At 37.8% G+C, this 21215-nt stretch overlaps 1 protein-coding gene across 1 annotated transcript in view; it reads left to right on the top strand.

Moving 5' to 3' along the window:
* Positions 1 to 21215, top strand: part of LOC112049345 (laminin subunit alpha-1) — a 186822-nt gene that overhangs the window by 856 nt on the left and 164751 nt on the right. The window lies entirely within an intron of this gene.

Below are 21215 nucleotides of genomic sequence, written 5' to 3'. Positions count from 1 at the left end.
ACTTGACATTGAAAAAGTTGTAATTTTAACCTACCTACTTAGTCAAAAGTTGTGTTATACTTAGTCAATTATTTACGGTACTCCTAACCAATTAGATCAAAAAAATTACAATTTTGATGTTACCGGAATGAAAAACAAAATAAGAAACCCATCTTCAATGAGGGGACATAACCGGATTATGTCCTTAACAGACTATGGGTGTCAATCATCCGTGACCAGCAAGTGGTCATTTTTTTCTGATTTCGGTGTAAGTTCTTTAGGTTTAGTATATTAGATGTCTTTGTGTAATTACAATAAAATACGTATCTACGTTATTTTACGATTAAGTAAAGGAAGAATACATTTTTGTAATGAAAAATGTATTCTTCCTTTACTTAAAGACATCAACCGCATTCGCAGCTCGAGATTCCCAAAATAAGGTTTTATGCAACTTTGTAATTACCTTATGTATTTGTTATTGACTACCTCATGTTACGTTACAATCATAGGATTTTCAAAATTTAAGCTTGAGGTTCATGTGTGAGGAAGGAGCAGCTCATTTGCCACGCTCCAGTAAATCCCAAAACCACCCCTTCGGCTCTCATACTATAAACAACCCATGTAATGTTTTACTCCGTAACGTTTATTTTTGACAGCCTCCGTGGCGTCCTTCATGCATGGTGGATTTACAATACGAAGGTCCTGGGTTCGGTCGATGGCTGGGCCGATTTTCATCCTCCTAAAAATGTAGCCCACATCTTAGACTGCATCATCACTTACCATCAGGTGAGATTATATTCAAGAGGTAACTTGTAAAGAAAAAAAAAACTATATACTCTGCTTATTTGGGACATTCTAATGACCAGATTCCACGCCGTGTTGGGAGTAACAGCAGACAAACAAACGAACAAGGAAGCGACTCGAGTGACTATGTCACGTTCTATGTTCGTGGAACACAGACTCGTCTTGCTGTTTACTTTGTAATGTGGACATTGCCGCTTGTCCGGGTACGTGATATGTGCCCTTTAGAAATACCACGGTCTCACCTGATGGTAAGTGTAGATGTGGCCCAGGAATGCGTTTGCTTAGAAGATTTACTCTTGTATCTTATGGCGAGTATAGCTTGTCTACTTTTGGAATTCCGAGCTTTGGTAGTGGAGGTGCACAGACAAGCGTTTCATATTGTGTAAAATTGAAGTAAACAGTAACGTACCTTAGTTTTTTCCCGCGTTTTCGTTATCTGCTCGTTGCTTCAGTGATTAATTTAAATAGTTTCAGCAGGGTTCGAGTCCTGCTAGGCAATTCTGTAATGATATTTTTATAATTAAGCGCGGTTTCGAATTCACCTTTATCTCTCTCTGTTTAACACAATACCTACTAAAAAAATGAGAAAGATAGCGGTGAATTCGAAACTCGCACTTCCGAATTATACAAAACATCGTTAGAGAATAGCCGGGCTGAGTCGGACTTCTTTTTCCAAGACCTTCTCCCGTGCCTCGAAGATGTCAGTCATTACAAATGACCCAGTAATTATCAACGTCATCCGGTAGTTATCGTAACGAAGACAAACATCACCCTATGCCTAGAAACCCGCATTTAGGCAGCGTAGTGGCTTCAAGCTCCATATCTATAATAATATAATAAAGCTGAAGCGTTTGTTTGTTTGTTTGTTTGATTGAACGCGCTAATCTCTGGAACTACTGGCCCGATTTGAAAAATTCTTTCAGTGTTAGATAGCCCATTTATTGAGGAAGACTATAGGCTATATATTCCTACGGGAACGGGAACCACGCGGGTGAAACCACGCGGCGTCAGCTAGTATCCTATAAAAGGAAGGCCTAACCCTGTAGTGGAATAAACGTAGCGTAGTGTTAAAATAGATTGATAATGATTATTTATTCAAAAATAACGAAAAAAAATCAAATCTGTCAAGGTGTTTATTAAGTTAAGACAAAATAAAGGTTCAATCTGATATATTTCTACACGATATTAGATATCTTCGAAAAAAAGTTACTCTAAGCAAAAAACTAGAATAACTTCCAAGAGATACCTATTACAGCAGCGAGATCAGATTTCCATACAATCTGATGCCGGGGCCACGACACCGGCGACTTCCTCATCTGTAATGGGATCTCGAATCAATTACCGACTATAGTTAAATGCCAGATTAGTATTCCGGGATAGAGATTCCGGGAGATCGACTTTAGATATTGTACACAGAGTTTTTTTACTTAATGTTCAAGTTGTGCAGTCGATGGCAGCGGTCTAACTTGAAACACGTACTAACTTCATCGTCCCTGTACCTGACGATTGTTACGCGGCGTCGTACCAGAACGCGAAAATGCTTGGGGGTATGTCTTTGCAGGTGGAAAGTAGACAGACACGACAATTCTGAAAATGTGTAAGCCTAAATTGCCCGAGCTGGGAATCTAATCTAGGATCTCTTTGACTCTCTCTTTTCAAAACTATATAACTACACAACTACCCCAGAGTGGTTGTCAAATTATTATTTATTTATTTACATAAGAGAATAAAAAGTGTGTTCTAATTTAATTTATGTTATAAAAGAGATTTCAAAAACACGTAAGTGCGACGATACAATGGAATTATTTATATTGGTGATATTTTTAGCGCGCGAGATAGCACGTCTGTGAGAGATGCCTGTCACCTTGTGCTTATTGTTTCGTTATGGTTATATGTTATACTTATGCGATAAAAGTTTGTGATTTTATCAATAAGAAGAAAGTTTTGATTGTCAAAACTATGAGAGAGTATTGTAAGTGTTCCATAAGAAGTTTTTGACTTTTAACATGTGTTTGAAAACTATCTAAGTCTTGATGTAATCGAATTTAAATTTGAAAATTTAATTTCACAAGTTAAGTGAATATTACCTTGTCTATTATTAAGTTAAAATATAATCGTATTGTTAACACACGTCAATAACATCGGGTGAGTGGTCAAAATGATATACCTCGGCGCACTCCGACGGGACAGGTAGTCAGAGCGTTTCGTGGAAGGGTATTGTTTCACCCGATTTGCCACGCGTTCCAACCCTCCGAGCTCGCAGGTGCTATTGTCTCGTTAATATTGAGCGTTTGTACCGTTCATTGATGTTTTTTACCCCCAATATAAAAAGAGGGGTGTTAAAACTTAGACGTGTCTGTATGTAACATCGTATCTTCTAAACGAATGAATCTAAAGCGGTTATTTGTTTGAAAGCGTGATCGAGATCATCACCTCAGCTTTCAGTTGATCTGTAGTCGGCTTTTATATTATGCTATGGAATGAATTATGTTTATGGAAAGAATTTCTGATATAAAAGAAGTTATGTTAGCTATTTATGACTAGGTAGGCATGTCTTATAAAAATATAATTTTTACTCACGTCAGCATTGTAACCCCAAACCACGAACTGTTTATTATGGTCCTATACAAATCCCAGTTTGTAGTACCCATCATTACGTATTTTTTTTAATTTTAATGAATTTTGGTCGCAAAAATCTTACACCGGGTTGGATTTTCTCGAAAGTTGTCAATTCACTGAAATTAACAGTTATTTAAAATCAATCGTTAAAAGGTAAATTGTAATATGTGTTCGGCAAAGTAAAGTAATCGTAATTAGTATGAATAGGTGTCGTGTCGTGACGAATCGTCATAGCGTCGATTACTAACAGTTATACGAGGCTGCGACAAGAACTAGCCGGCCGAAGTGATTGATCGAGATCTGGGCCAGGCTGCTGACATTGTCGCCGCAGCAAGAACTTTAATTACTTGCGAGAAGTTCGTTAGTTAGTTATTTGTTTCGACGCGAGATTTTTTTTATAGCTATAGATAGCGGATTAAAAAATAACTTTGGTAACATTATTATTGTGAACCTACATGAAACATATATTTCTTTGATACTATTAAACAGATAGATGAAAGAATAAGTGGTCTTGCATCAAACAGTTTGTTGGATGTAATAATTAAATTAAATATTTAGTATATTTCGAATATAATTATTGTTTGTATTGGAGGAGTAAATCAAGCGAAACCAAAATGTAGGCTAGTCAATGACTAAGCTAAGATTGAACTCAGTCATTTGTTTGTTACTTTGGTAGTATTACATTTTCCCCGTGCCTCTGATCGGAACAGTGGTAAAGCGGTTGGTAAAATCTAAGTCCCCACTCCTAATAGGAGAGATACAACTAAAGTTGAAGGCCAATAATTAAAAATAAGGAAGATACAGAGGCTGATCTGCAGACCGTGGAGTGTTGCTATAATGCAGCCAATCGCCAAAAGTCCACGACCACTCCTTAGTGTTTGGGAATCATGACCCATGACGAACTGTAGACGCTCATCAACTGATGACAATGATAATGATGATGAGGCTTCTAGTGATAATAAAGACGAAACATAAAAGATGAATATTAAACAACAGTTCCTGAGGCGTATTATTCAACAAAGCCAGAGTTCCGAACAATCACAATTTATATCTACCGTCATTCGATTATTCAAGGGGATAAGACATGAAACAAATTGGATCCAAGTGGCCGATGGTTATCTTAATATTGTAATGATTTCGAAACACTCCGCCTGATCGTGATGGCTGTTTCCTCAATTTGTTAAATGTCTCGTTGTATCAACACAAATGATTCATTGTTCGAGGGAGTAGCCAAACAATAAAATATAATGGGTCATATCTAAGGACTTCTGGATATTGACTGATTGGTATATGAACTGAATTGGTAGTGGTAGCTTTCCAAAAGGAATACGTCTTCGGGAATATCCAAATGATTTCATCCACGACAAATCCGTAATTTTTATAAAGGAATTTTTGCATTTGATCTATTGTATTCGTATGTTTCTATATCTATTCACGATTTAAGATGCAGTTTTTGCTATTTAGGTGCATAGTTAAGAAAGGGTTTAGTAAAATTTCAAAGCAATTTTTTTCTTTGAATCGATTTATGTTTCAGAGATTATCAACAACTAACAAATAATTCCCAAAACAAGTAAAATGTCCTAATATCTAGACCTTAAAACAAGTATTCCTTCAAATTGACTCCACCCAAACCTTGGACTTACTTATAAGACACCACTGCACCAAAGTGGAAAAAGTGAACGTAAAGTTACGATACCTTCAACATCTGATCAATGAAGCTCTGAATCACTGAAAGCTAGGGGCGTGGAATAAATAGTACACGACGCACCCGGGAAGGGGGTCGCTGTCGGCGACTACGGATTTAGACCAGACGATGACATATAACCAAAGATGATAATCACACACACAGAATCATCGATAACCTACTTTAAACCCCAGTGTTAAGGTCCTAAATACATTGTCACCAATATGTCACATGGTTATACGTTTCCGAAGATGCATACTGAATCACCGGTCACTTACCCGAGTAGTTAGAAAATATATTTCGAAATGAAATTATTGTTTGTATTGGAGGAGTAAATCATGCGAAACCAAAGTGTGGGCTAGTCAATGACTAAGCTAAGAATGAACTCAGCCATTTGTTTGTTGAGGTTTTTTAAGTATTTACAGTGAAGGGGTGCCGAGATTGATGGAGTATTTATAAGTGCAGATATATATAACTTGGTGTTTGTTAAAGTGTTGTCATTATACATATTTCTGACACCAAACTGGCAAGTTTGCCAGTCACATGCTGAGTTGTTCATTAAGAGAGTTGGAAAAGTGCCTCTGACTTATTTCTAGTAATACAAACCATTTAAATGATCATAGATAAGGCACTAAATTGGCGGAATCATTTGTCTGGATTGCAAGATTTTCTGGTAGAAGTAGAGATTTTTGCTCGTCTTAAGAAGTTAGACTTCCACGCTGAATTTGGCTGTCTGGAAGTATTGCTGTGTTCATTTTTGAAGTTTGAAGTGTAATTACATTGTTTTTTTGTATAAGCAAGCGCTTAGCTGCAAACACGTCTGATGGTAAGATATGATGCAGTCTATGGTGGAACGCGATTTCTTAGAAGATGACTATTCACTTGACTTGAAGATACCCTTATTGTAGGTGGTGGGGAAAACGGAAGCTGGAAGAGCACTTTCCGCATCTTTGCAGTCCGAGTTATATCGACGACGTGGCAGTGTATATCTCTGCGGTGCCTAGCAGTCCTGTGGTAGAATGGCGAAGGTGGCACCAGACTGAATAGTTCCTGAGCGCACTAAATACAATTTGTTAGTTAGTTAGTTCCCAAAATACGTTTTGTAGTACACCGGCAACCTTTCGGCGATTCAGCGGACCAAGCTGATGGCCCATTTACCATCAACTTTTTTACTACTATTGTAATCAGTAGAAACTGTTTAAAATTAAACTTAATTTTCGTTTCTGGTAGTCCATTATAAAATTGAGAACCTAATAATAATGCAGTAGATTTCTTTATCGTTGCAATGCGTTTTGGTAGTCTGGTAAACTTGTCATGTAAGCACATCCCTAGTTGAACTGAATCTTGTTAGCGAGTGTATTATACGGCCAGCGCGTCAGATCACTGATGTTCCTCATTTAGATAACATTCAGCCCTCGAGTACTGCGGTCATGTTTTAAGGGTTTTGTACTTCATTATGGATGAAAGGTCCCTTTAATAGGACCACTTTGTCTGTTTGTCCGTGACTTTAATTTAGAACACATTAAAATATCAAGTTCAATTTTATTAAACTTCCATTGTTTTTATATAAAATCTTTAATTGCTTGTTCATGGAGTAAATGAAATATTAAAAAAAAAAACATTCACAAATGTTGATGATAATAACGATGAAGATGATGATGATCAGACTTATACAGTAATAGTAGATAGATCTCTTTGTGACGAAACTCGTATAGAGATAACTAAAACGATAATTTCTCTATTGTTTAGAGCAGAATTAAAAAAAACATAATAAAAATTGGCGTTAAATTACGATTTAAAAATAAGTTTTTTTTCAGAAAAATAAAACTGTCTACCTACTGAAAATATTTAGTTTTGAGAATTCGTTTACAATTATTTTCAATTCGCAATTCAACTTCAACAAATATATCTTTAAAATATGCGGCTATGCCCAGAGGTTGAAGGGTTTCATTTTCTTACATTCCATGTTGATTTGCTAAACCTAGGCGATGGTTTGTAGTAGATATACGAGTAGTTGACATTTTTGACGGCCTCCGTGGCGCAGTGGTATGCGCGGTGGATTTACAAAACGGAGGTCCTGGGTTCGATCCCCGGCTGGGCAGATTGAGATTTTCTTAATTTGTCCAGGTCTGGCTGGTGGGAGGCTTCGGCCGTGGCTAGTTACCACCCTACCGGCAAAGACGTACCGCCAAGCGATTTAGCGTTCCGGTACGATGCCGTGTAGAAACCGAAAGGGGTGTGGATTTTCATCCTCCTCCTAACAAGTTAGCCCGCTTCCATCTTAGACTGCATCATCACTTACCATCAGGTGAGATTGTAGTCAAGGGCTAACTTGTAAAGAATAAAAAAAAAAAAAGACATTGTCATCTTTTTATCCTGTCTTATCGACTTGTCATTATGTTGTTCCATCAACTGTTCCTACATTACCTCACACCGAGGGTGTGTTTGGAGTGATAAATCTCATGTAATGATAGTGGTGTACGTAGACGGTCCTCGTTACGAGTGTAATGTAATGTATTTGCATACATTCAGTGCAGTGATAGCTCCGCGACCGGTCGGGCGGGAAGTGGTTGGTAATGTTTAGTAACGATCGTGTCGGTCGTCTGGCAGGTCGGCGCCGTGGAACGTGCCGTTAAGAAATATGAATACTGAGTTTATGCTTAAATATACAGCTTGTTTTGGAAATCAGAGGCTTGTTTTTACATTGTATTATCTAGCGCTAGGTTGCAATCACACCTGATGGTAAAGGAAAATGCAGCCTACAGTGAAATGCACTTCTAGAAGATCTCTTTTTATCTTGACTTGAAGATACCAATGATATAAGTTTTAAGGAAAATAAAATCTACAAGGGCATTCATAACAGTGTAGATCAGGAATCCTTCGTAAGAGACCCAGAGACATATTTCTTTTTTATTCTTTACATGTAAGAGCTTGACTACAGTCTCACTTGATGGTAAGTGATGATACAATCTAAGATGGAAGCGGGCTAACTTGTTAGGAGGAGGATACCTTTCGGGTTTTACACGACATCGTACCGGAACGCTAAATCGCTTGGCGGTACGTCTTTGCCAGTAGAGCGGTAACTACCCACGGCCGAAGCTTCCGCTAGCCAGACCAATTAAAAATAAAATCAAAATCAAAAATCATTTATTTCAAGTAGGCTCAGTTTACAAGCACTTTTGACACGTCAGTTGACTATTTGTAAAGATTCTACCACCGGTTCGGAAGGCAGGTTCTGCTGAGAAGATACCGGCAAGAAACTCAACAGTTGCTCTTTTGAAAAAGTCATACAGTATTATAATTTACAATTAATAACAATTACTGTTTACATTTCTTATAGTTTTACTTTCTGTGTGAAGGTGGAAGCTGATCCAACGACCTCCAAGCATCTTTATCATTAAGGAACTCATCAATGTTGTAGTACCCTCGACGAAGTAGATGTTTTTTAACACATTGCTTAAAGCTATGCATTGGCAGGTCCATCACAGTCTTGGGGATCTTATTATAGAAGAGTACACCCAAACCTTCAAAAGATTTTTTTACTCTTTGGAGACGATATGCAGAAATAACTAACTTATGCCCGTGTCTAGTAAGACGTGGGTTTAAATCTCCTTTTCGTTTGTACAAATTAAAATTTTGTCTTACATATACTATACTGTTATATATATATTGACAGGCTACTGTTAGTATACCTATTTCTTTAAACTTTTGACGAAGGGACTCGCGTGATTTTAATTGATATATTGCTCGAATTGCTCTTTTTTGAAGAACAAATATAGATTGTATATCGGCAGCCTTGCCCCACAATAAAATACCGTAAGACATTACGCTGTGAAAGTACGCAAAATAAACAAGCCTAGCTGTATCAACATCAGTAAACTGTCTTATTTTTCTCACGGCAAATGCCGCTGAGCTAAGTTTACCAGACAGTTTTTCTATATGAGCACCCCACTGAAGTTTACAATCCAAGGTCACTCCCAGGAAAACTGTGGAACTCTCCATTTCCAGTGTTTCACCATCGATCATTATAGACTTATCTAATTTTTTAACATTTGGCAATGAAAACTCAATACATTTAGTTTTCTTGGCATTCAAAAGTAGATTATTTGCAGTGAACCAATGCGACACATGCGATATGGCACGGTTTACGTCGTCAGAGTTATCTTTATTTCTGTCGGACTTAAAAATTAAGGATGTATCATCAGCAAACAGTACAATCTCACATATGCCGCTGACATGGTATGGTAAATCGTTTATGTACACTAAAAATAGAAAAGGACCCAGAATTGAACCCTGTGGGACGCCCATTATGGTAGTGGAACCGTGCGACTTTATATCATTTATGCATACCTTCTGCGTTCTATCACTGAGATAAGAGGCAATGAGATCGAGTGCAACACTTTTGATGCCATAGTGGCTTAACTTGAGTAGAAGGGTGTTATGGTCAACACAATCGAACGCCTTGGACGGATCACAGAACACACCAATAGCATTCTTAGAACCTTCCCATGCTTCATAAATATGTTTTAAAAGTTTAACCCCTGCATCAGTTGTATTGCGACCTTTTGTAAAACCATACTGTTCAGGATGAAACAAGTTATTTAAATTAAAATGACATAAAAGTTGATTTAATATGATTATTTCAAAGACCTTGCTAAGTGTTGGCAATATTGTAATCGGTCTATAATTATTAAGATCTGATTTGTCTCCTGATTTAAAAAGTGGTATCAATTTGCCATGCTTCATTAGGTTCGGAAAAATACGCAAGTCCACACATTCATTAAAAATAATGGCTAAGTGGGGAGCAATTACATCAATTATATTAGATATTACTTTCACTGACATGCCCCACAGATCTCCGGTTCTTTTTAATTTTAACAAATTGAAAGATTTTTTAATGTCTGATACAGTTATTTGGTGAAATTCAAAAAGAACGTTGCACTCTTTAACATTGCCTCTTAATAGTCTCTGGGCTTCCGTAGCAGACGAATCTAGTGAATCAGTTAACAATATCTTTTTCGGCTCTGCCGGGAATCGAACCCAGGACCTCCATCTTGAAAGTCCACCGACAAACGGACATGTAACTAAATTACATGAAATCGCTTAGGTGGTCTAGAATCTACCAGATTCCTTTAACCAATCACGATCAAATTAAGTATTCAGTACCAATGTCATAATACCATTAATGGCCCTCATTACGTGTAACAGTGTCAGAGTCACAGGACAGACAGTGAGTGTCAGCGTCAGGCAGTAACGCGTCGGTTCCCATGCCAAGTGTATCGGTTATCATCGTTTTTGTCATTAAAATATTTCAAGTAATGCGCGTATATCATTCCCTTTCGTGCATCGTAAAGGTCTGTTTACACTTGTCGAGTAAATTTTAATGAAGCTTAGTAGGTGATAATGTAATTGTACTTTAATACATACAGTATTTAATCTAATCATTTCAATGATGCGAAATTCGTAATGAAAAGTAATCGAAAATGACATGTTCCTTCGTAGACACACATATTATCAGGTTATATACGCACAAGTACAACATCTTGTGCATTTTGTGTGAATAGGTATTGGGTAGTTAGTCAACGTCCATCAGCGTGGTGGGTACAAGTTGCATATCTCCTGTCCTTTAAAGAAGGAGGCCTGGCTTGGCCTGGACTATACTAGGCTGATAATAATGAGGCCTCGGGTTGACGGGCCCATGGCGACGGCCTGAGATGTGTTCTTAGCGTATCGTAGTTATGTCAAGTGTCAACAAGTGTCTATTTTTCACTTATAAAGCTAAATGCATTTTTTTTTCTGGACCTTCTTCTTTGCAAAATTTCATAATGATTAGTGTCGCGAAACCAGTCAGTCATATGACAAATTAAGTTAGCGTACTATCTTTTTAGAATGCTTCGTAATTTAACATGAAGTAAGATTCCAGTGAAGATAACTTATCATTGAATTGTACGGATTCCAGTAACTCGACTGGTGTGTTACCGGCTTATGAGAGAGGAAACTTATTGTGTACAAAATTATAATCACAATAAGATAAGAGAGTTTAGCTTTTAAATGGTATAGAAATACGGCACAAAATGCTCTGAGCTAAACGTCATATTTAAGTGCTCCTGACATTAAAAATTTATGACATTGTCTTGTGACGATACATCGTCGTAAATTAGAAAGTTTCCAGCGAGACGCATTCATCGGCCGTGTAAAGGGTAAAGCTTCCGGAAACTCTATTAAGAAACTAATCTATGATAGTCTGTAAGACATCTTTATTTAGAATTTTATTTGTTGCATGAGCATTCTCGAGAAGGAAATTGTATTCATAAAATCTTCTTCTATGTCGGCTTATATTTAACTAAATAAAAGACGTATCATGGTTTCCCCGCGTAGTTCTCATTCCCGTGGGGGATAAGGGGATAAAATAGCCTATGATACTCACAAATAATGTGGCTTTCTATAGGAAAAAAATCAAAATCGACTTAGTAGAAATTACTTCTACAACTTCACATATTCATAAAATCACAAGCTCTGTATAATTTTGTCCTTCTTAATAATGTTAGTATGAAAATATAATTTTATATATTAAATATATTGTAAAAAATACCACTCCAATAGAAATGTATATTCTATGTCAATGTGAATGCAACATTACATTTTTATAAGTAACTAGCGAACGCCCGCGACTTCGCCCGCATGAGATTTAGTTATTCACAAATCCCTCGAGAACCATGGATTCTCCGGGATGAAAAGTAACCTAGTTAATCCAGAGTAAAATCTGTTTCCATTCCAAATTTCAGCCAAATTGGTTCAGTAGTAGCGGCGTTAAAGAGTAACAAACATCCAAACAACCATCTGGACCAATGTCCAGTGTGGTGGGTAAAAGCTCAAAAAATCCCGCTCTCATCGGAAAGCCTGCAGTGAGACATTAAAACGTTGATGATAATGACGTCAAAGTGAAAAAAAAATCAATTTCATATCAAAATCGTAATACTAACAAAGTCAACCTTACGTAATGAAAGTTCGAGGGTAAACAAGTAAATAGTCCATTTGATACCAACCGGAAAACTTTATTTACACGTAAATGAAATTGAACGTGACCTATCAGCGTCGGGCCGGGGCGCTTGCCGGTAAGTGACCACACGCGGTGATACAGCTAGCGCGGCGGGGTCCAGCACTCGGCACGAAGGGCATTTTGGACAGTGTTTACAGAACAAATACTAGCCAGTTTCGGCGCGCCTCAGGGCATAAGCGACCGGCGGGAATATTATTATTTTTGGTTTTGGTTGTATATTTGCTGTATACTTCCTAAGCAGCCCCGGCGAGTGGGAGCGAGTACAGCTCTGCTCAAGTCGATATGAGGGCCAAAAATTTTTGGTGACGGAATAACTCTCTAAGAGCGTGTCTTGAATTAATAGGATCAGACGTTAGTCAAAAGTTGTAGACATGCGTTATTTTTTTTATCTCACTCGAAATGTTTGGTAGCTAGCAATCAGCGTGCATTTTACTTTATTATACTGGCCATGGTGTTTAGAAGCTCAAACAGGCGCATTCCAGTAAAAGATGGCCAATGATAATATAATTATAATGATGATTGTCTACTAGCGTGAAAATTAAAGATCGGAAACATGACTGTTTTGGCAGTCTTGTATAACGTGTTTTGCCCGACGACAAAAGTCGTGTTTGCTCACAGCTACATTATTCGCAACAAATTATTAGAAAACATATTTTATCTATCCTTCCCAGCTATAATTACTTAAAAAAAGCTATAAACATTAAAGCTAATAATAACGCTGTGCGTTTATAACTTAAGACAATATAGTCGTATTTGTAAACTTACACCGTAAGTAACCAGATATTTTGACACCCGTGCGCACGATTATTCCGCTCGGCCGAATTCGGCACTGGGACACGAAATATTGGAAAGTTCATGAGCGGATTGTCACATGTGATCGCCGAATAAGGTTGTATCTCTGTAATGAAGGGCACAGGCCATACATTACTTATATACCGATTTATAAATGTAATGATTTTATAGTCTCTTGTTGACGTGAAGAAACAGAACTTTTGTTTTTCAAGTCGAAGGACAATTACCAATAATAAGGTATGTAATAAAAATAGTTACAGTTACTTGTATTTTAATTTGCTTCAAATTTAAAATAGAAATTAACTAGAATGGCCGTGTAGGACACTGGTCCTAGTCAATATTTTTTAATACCTCTTTAATTGAAAAGTTTTAATTAATAAATTTTAGAATCTGAATACTTAAACGACCTTTGCTTGTACTTCACGACGGTTCAGAATTCAGATGCCCTAGGGCTGGTGTGCTATGAGGAACCAGAGTCTCCTGGAGAGAAAGCTCGGTCAGCCGAATTCGGAGTGAAGAAGTTTCTCGAATAAAAAACTTTTTTACACCAAATATTGAAACGCTCGTCGCTCGTGCCTTACCGCAGTACAAATGGACTTGTATACTATGAGTAGAGACGCCCGAATTAGATGTCAGAGACAGGCGACAGCCCCGATTAGCCGAATTTGGCGTGAGATTGTGACTCGGTTAAACGTTATCACACCAAATATTAAACGCTCGTCGCTCGTGCCTTATCGTGGTACAGATGTCCAGGGCTGGTATGCTGTGAGAGACGCCCGGACCAGATGTCAGGGACAGCCCGGTCAGCCGAATTCGGCGTGAGAACGTGACTCGTTAGAAAGTGCTCGCGCGATCGTATTATGATAGATGCGCACGCGCCGGTAACAGTTAATAGCTATATTATCAATGATGTTAGAAGAAAAAAGAGGTAGATAGGTTATATGCGGACCGTAAGTGGCACGTTAAAGCTACGCTAATTAGCAAACCTGAGCTCAGTCGCCGCACTGTCATCGCGCCGTTGACAACGTCGCTGAAACAATTTTTGTGTGCCAGTTGTAAATCGAATGTGGTTTATGTAACCTATCTACCTACCTCTTTTTTCTTCTAACATCATTGTATATTATGTTATGTGGAAGACGTTGTAGGTAACCCCTATAGGTAGGGAGCCGAAGAAAGAATTTCTGGATTAATTCGAGTATCCACATAAGGAATACTTTGCATGTTATTGAGTACCAACCTTAATATTGACGGGTTTAGCAACGTTCACGGTCAACCAAAAAAAACAACTTTAGAAATACTCAAGCAGCACATTACTTAAGGAGTAAGGCTTTTTAGCTAAAAGAGAGTATTTCGAAAATCAGACGATTTGAGAGTCATCTAAGTATAACCAGGATTACAGGAGCTTGTACTGACAAACTTTAGCTTTGAAGTAGATGTAGACAGACAGACAGACAACAAAATGTTAATGGCTCTGTTTTTCCTTTCGAAGGTTCGGAACCCAGAAAAGCTCGTCTTCGTTTATAAGAAGGAGCCGTCTGAAGTGGAAGCATACCACGCATAGCAATTTACGCGCCGCTACCTCATTAGCGCTACAATGTCGTCTGGTTGTGGCGAAGTTACGCTTCACAGTAGCATGCCTTTGTTGACGCGCCGCGGCGAAGCAGTGACTGTACATTTTGGGAGGTACTTCCAAACTGTTTGGTTATGGTAACAGCATTGCTGTGTTGTGGTCTGTAGGGTATGATTATATTCAATCATAAATAGATAATTTTCAGGGAAATTATATTCACGTGAGACAATGCTATATACCTATGTCGGAGGACAGACTTTTTATTGTAGATAACACACCTCAGTTTCGTGTATGCTACAACAATTGATTAATTTATACATAATATATCAAGAATTAAAACAAATAATCTATATCTACTAACATTTCTAAGCAAGAGAGAATTATTTGTTTGGTTGAACGTGATAATATCAAGAACTTCTAATCGGATTGTAAAAGCTAAGTTAAAACTACATCCATCTAAATAAAAATTAATCCATATATCCCTTGGTCACGCCATCACGCGTGAACGGCTGGACGTGATATCACTATTTTTTTTATGTGTTTGTTATTGTCAGGAGAAGGTTCTTATGACAGAAAAAAAATAAAAAATAGAAGGGGTAGGGGTAGAGTAGGGGTAGGGTAGGGTAGGGTAGGGGTAGTTGAAAGTTACATTGAGTTTCACGCGGACAAAGTCGCAGGCGTCCGCTAGTATATTATAATAACAAAACTCATGAGAAGACGATCTCACATAAGGTGTAGGTTTACGAGATAATTTTATACACATGTGAACATGTACAAAGGTAGGTAGGTTAGGTTAGGTTAGGTTATTAGTTATTTGTCATCAGTACAACATGATGTTTATGGAATTTAAGTTCACATGGACGAAGCTTCAGACGAAAATTGTCAATACTTAAATAAATTGTTTGATTTATTGAAGAAGTGTGCAAGAAAGTCGAGACTCAAGGTCCAGTCGCGCTATCACTGCGCATCAAGTGTGTCGAAGGTTGTGGCGAGCGGTGCGGTAAAAAGTTCGGACGGAGGCCGCAAACCGGTCCCGGCCCAATTATCCCGCTCCCGCGCTAATTGGATGCCGGCCTTTGAGCGGTCCTTCTATACGAGGGAAATATTATGTCATCCCACCGAACATCAGCGATGGTGGTCAATATCTTGCTGAGATTAGCTTTCTTTGAGCGAGTTTTACCGTAATACCGTGATAGACCAGAGGATAGGACCGGGGCATGCTCTTACAACTTTTCAGTTGTGTGCATTCTAAGAAATTCAATATCACGTGTCTCAAACGGTGAATAAAAACATCGTGAGGAAACCTGCATACCAGAGAATTTTCTTGATTCTCTGCGTGTGTGAAGTCTGCCAATCCGCATTGGGCCATCGTGGTGAACTAATGGCCTAACCCCTCTCATTCTGAGAGGAGACTTGAGCTCAGCAGTGAAGCAGCCGAATATGGGTTGTTATCGAGCATATTTTTGAAGTGCATTTCCAGGAGCATTCATTTCATAATTTGGACGATTGGAAGAGATCAGGTTGTACGAGCATTTGCGGCATATGAGAGTGTTACAGTCTAGCACTCCAGGCCTCTGTGGCGCAGTAGTATGCGGTGGATTTACAAGACGGAGGTCCTAGGTTCAATCCTGCGCTGGGCTAATTGAGGTTTTCTTAATTGCTCAAGGTCTGGCTGGTGAGAAGCTTCAGCCGTGGCTAGTTACCATCCTACCGGCAAAGACGTACCTACCGATACCGATGTAAACGATTTAGCTTTCCGGTACGATGCTGTGTAGAAACCAAAAGGGTTGTGGATTTTTATCCTCCTCTTGACAAGTTAGCCCACTTCCATCTTCGACTGCATCATCACTTACGAGATTGTAGTCAATGGTTTAACTTGTAAAGATAAAAAAAAACGCTACCAATCGAAATTTTTCTACTTAAAAAGTTCAAAGTTTCACTTCATATAAGTTCAAAGCTTCACTTTTAATCATGTGTCTCATGATTAAGTAACTATTTATATGACACCAGCCGATGCCCGCCCGCGTAACGTTCCCAGGAAAATATGTGGATAAAATATAGCCAATGACACTCACAAATAACGTGGCTTTAGTGGTAAGAGATTTATTAAAATAGATTCATTAGATCTATAAATCATCCCTTACAATATCACAAACTTCACCTCTTTATAATTTAGTATAAATTATAATATTAGTATAGATAAATTCAAAACTACACGTTTATCATAAAGTTCAACACAGTAAAATAAAATAGTATTAATTCATCTCAACTTACTCGTGTTATTTTGAACGAGATCTCTAGTATCGCGCGTGTCAATCACAGCAGTTAGTCAGACGACTATGGGTGTAGGAGGGTAACTGTGCCTGACTGACTCACGCATCGGGTCAAGAAAACTACTACAGCTAATCGATTTAAGTTATCCAAAAATAAGTAGGTGGAGGATAAAACTATAATAAAGTGAATATGAACATTTTTATCTCTCATATATTTATTAGTCCTTTTTTTAACAATATTAATATAAATATAAAATACAAAACACTATTAACATTTATAAAAAAAAATATTATTAACTAACAGACGTCGCACGGTTTCACCCACGTGGTTCCCGTTTCCATCAGAATACGGGGATAAAATATCGATAAATGAGCTATCTAACACTGAAAGAATTTTTCAAATCGGACCAGTAGTTCCTGAGATTAGCGCGTTCAAACAAACAAACTCTTCAAGTTTATAATATTAGTATAGATGATTTCGCGCTGATAGATGATAGCGCGCTGCACATGTAAAATTCTTGAGAGCTTCGCTAGTGTTTTGTAGTTGCAAATCGGTCCGTCAAATCAGAAACCAACATCTACCTAAAATTACATCAGGTAGTCGCGATGGACAGCGGGTTGATCTCACGCGCGAAACAAACTATTCCCGTGCATCATAATATATGCTTATGATTGGACAGTTTGATATCATAGATTAATAATTATTCACAGATACTACATGCTATCACAGGGCACTAGCATTGATGATAACATTATTACACTAAGGCCGCCAACCCGTGGAGCAGCGAGGGCGGTCTAAGCTCTATAAGGAGGGAGTCCCTATAGTGGGCCGTTAAATAGGCTGTTGCATACCTAACAAGATGTCACGTAGCATAGCGTATTAATCTATTGACATTATAGACAAGTATTAGCCTCTATAGCTGCACGGTAAAATAGCCGGACTCAACACCGAGAGGTCATAGTTTAGTTCCAATGGACTATTGTCGTATAGTACGCGCGTTAACAACTGAGTCTTAGGGCCATAAATCATTTCTCTATATCTATCTCGCTTGCACTTATGGGTCTTATGGAGCCGTCTAGTGAAGGGTGTAACAATGAAAGACATATTATCGATAAGTAAAGTTTATTATCGTATCTTGTTCACAAAATTAAAAAAATTAACAATATTTGATTTAATATAATACATATTTCATATTATATAATTATTAACTAAATAAAATTAATCTTCATCTGAGTCTTCATCATCAGAATCTTCGTCTTCTGCCAAATTTATTATAAGCGGCGCGTGATCTCTAATTAGAGCTTTTTGTAAATCTTTGTTTTGAAGTTCTTCGGCATGCCTAACACATTTGGCCCAGTCTTCTCGTGTGACATTTTCTATGGCTCGGTGGAGGTGATTTTCGACATCTGCTATCTTGAAGGTATTATTATTCTTCGCAACTTCTCCCTTTACTTGTGCCCAAATTAATTCTATTGGGTTATATTGACAGTGATATGGAGGGAGCCTTATTACTTCATGACCTCGTTCATTTGCCAGATGGTCTAAAGCGTAGACCTTCTGCGGGTTACTGGCTTTTACTTTTCTTATTAATTCTTCAATAATTTCGTTGCTGGAATATGGAATCTTTTTCTTTGTCAACCATTCTTGAATTTCAGCTTTCCTCGTGTTTCTTGTGGGTATCTTTTCCAACTGTATCGAATGATAGCTTGCGTTATCGACAATTATAACTGAGGGCTCTTCAAGTAGATTCAGGAATTCGGAAAACCATGCCATATATGTTTCGCCATCCATTTCTGTGTGGTAATCAGCATCCTTTGATTTCACCGCTTTAAATATTAGCTTCGCATCTGGAACGAAGCCAGTCCTTGCAGAACCCGCATGGCAAACTATTAATCTTTGGCCTTTTCCCACAGGCTGATTCTTGAAACCTCCTTCATCGTTGCTTCCAAGCCACATCCTCTTTCTTGCATGGTTTTGATTAATCCATGTTTCGTCTAGATAGAAACGTGGTCGCTGATCGTTAGTTCTTCTAAGTAAATCCAATTTCCTGAAAAAGTCCATTCTAGCACAAACAATATCAGTTCTTTCCATTAAATATTTACGTCCTTCGCTATTTTTCTTATACTGGAACCCAACCTCCTTCAGTAGTATTCTCATTGAAGTGTTGCCGCATTTAAAATCGGGTAATTGTTCACGGAATTTTTCTAAAATTTTCGCCACGGATGGATACTCTCCATTCTCATAAAATGAAGCTACAGTTCGCTTCAACACAGTTTTATCAAAATCGTCAATATTAGTGACGGTTTGTGGTTTCTTAAAATTTGTTCTTGGTATACAGGTACTGCCTGATTGTGATACTTCCGTCTTGATTCGGTCCACTGTCGCTCTGCTCACACCACAAACAAATGCGGCCATTTCACGTGGTTTGTTGAAATTTAGAGAAGCCACTTTATTCGGATCACTTTTCAATTCATTGAGAAACAGGAATACGTTGTGAATCAGTGTTCGAGCTTGAGGGCTAATATCGCCATGTAATTTCTTCAGATCAACGTTAGAAAATAAAGTATCCATAGTGCGCAACGAGTAACACATGAATGTATTTATTTAATTGCAGTAAACACATTTATAGCAAAAAAAATACGCAATGCAATTACATTAGAAACCGACCAATCAGAATCGTCCAAATCATTATTGACTCATCATTAGCACGTGCGCAGGTAGCCGTTTATCGATAATTAGGGTGCGCAGGTAGGCGCGCTGCACATTCCTATCTTTTTTGACTTTTATGACCGGACGACTCAGATGATAACGCGCATACTATAGCAACTCGTAACACCTTTTTGACTGTTTGAAGGGAATATTGGTTACTGTACAAATATTTGGCAAATTTATTAATAAAAATATTCTGCTTTTTCTTCCAACTAAGACTTTGCATTAAGAGTGTGTCAAACAGATGGGCACCGAACTCTAGACCACTCAAAGTCCGGTTACTTAGCCGAGGAGTTAAAGAAGCTAATTAACACGACATCTAATCCCCCCGAGATGCGCCACCAGCAATAGGTGTAAATTAAATTAATTAGCCTGATGTTGTGTGGCATACTAACCGAAATTATAGTAGGACATACAATATTGTTCTTTTGCGTGTTTGTTTGCACATGGCACATTGCCAGTAGCGAGTTCTTTTGAAGAGGCATGAAATATACTTAAAACACAATAAACTCTCTAAATATTATGCTAAATATTAAATTTGGCAATCTTACAAGTTCATTTTCATCACTGGCGCCAGTAGTAAAGCTACGTTGTTAAGTAGACTCACAGAGGCGACACTCCATTAGGTAACATTCAACAATTCCATTCTACATATTAGTTTTCTTTGATCACAAAATGATCAAGCTCTAAGATTTCAACAGCACTTCAAGAAACCTGTTGCAGGCGTAGACTGGCGCTGTGATAGTGATCTGATAGGTATCGGCGCGGCTGTGACTAAATTATGTCTTAGGTAATTACGTATCCATGTAATGATACCGGTCGAAGTTTGCAGTGTTCAAATGAGGTCTTATCTGATTTGATAGACAAGTGTGACAGAGTGTTGAGCGTTTATTTCTTCTCAATTCAACATTGTAGACTATATGATGGTGTGGGAATTACGTAGATTTGTAACGTACATAGATACGTGGATGATTTCTTTTGCCGCAACTAGGCGACGTAGTTACTTATTTTTTTTTTCATTTCTTTTTAAAAGAATATTTCCGTATCTTTTCTTTTTCCATTCCCCTCCAACTAGTTAGGAAAGACTGTATTAGGAGTGGGAAAGGCAATAGCCCAACGGGGCGCAGATCGAACCCCTCCGTGATGAGTCCGACCGCTCTTTCCGTTGAGCTATTGAGTTACTTGAATTTATAGGTTATAAAATAATCAATTATTAGTAATGCGAAACCTATTTCTACATCAATTACTTATATTATTTACTGTATAATTTCGACATAATGATTATTTTTGGAGGAAAATCTTTATTATTTTGAGCTTTTCAATTTGTTTCTTTGTACTTTCCAGCCTGTGTTTCAAAGCTTTTACAAAACAGTAAGTAAAAATAAAATGAAAATCGCTCTAGTAATCTCTGACTATATTAAGAAACTCTTCCTTTTTGGAAGTTGGTTAAAAATATTTACAACTGCTAACTATTTTTAATCAACACCATTACGTAATACTGGTACTGCTTACCCGAGATCTAAATCGTAAATTACAAAAAAATGGCTTTCAACAATCTCTGAACTTCCCGACCAAATATTTATCGCTGTACTCTAATGTTAAGCGCACAGAGAGTCGTTGCTTAACCCGTTTTAATGGTGCTTTTTATTTGTTTTTTGTCTGTACCGATCAAATGAGTGAACGCCTGTAGTCACGGGGCTTTTATATTTTTATGATTGTGTGAG

The sequence above is a fragment of the Bicyclus anynana genome, chromosome 3, assembly GCF_947172395.1.
Source record: "Bicyclus anynana chromosome 3, ilBicAnyn1.1, whole genome shotgun sequence".
In the NCBI taxonomy this organism is placed as follows: domain Eukaryota; kingdom Metazoa; phylum Arthropoda; class Insecta; order Lepidoptera; family Nymphalidae; genus Bicyclus; species Bicyclus anynana.
Note: the sequence above shows the minus strand (reverse complement) of the source record. Positions and strands in the feature narration are given on the sequence as shown.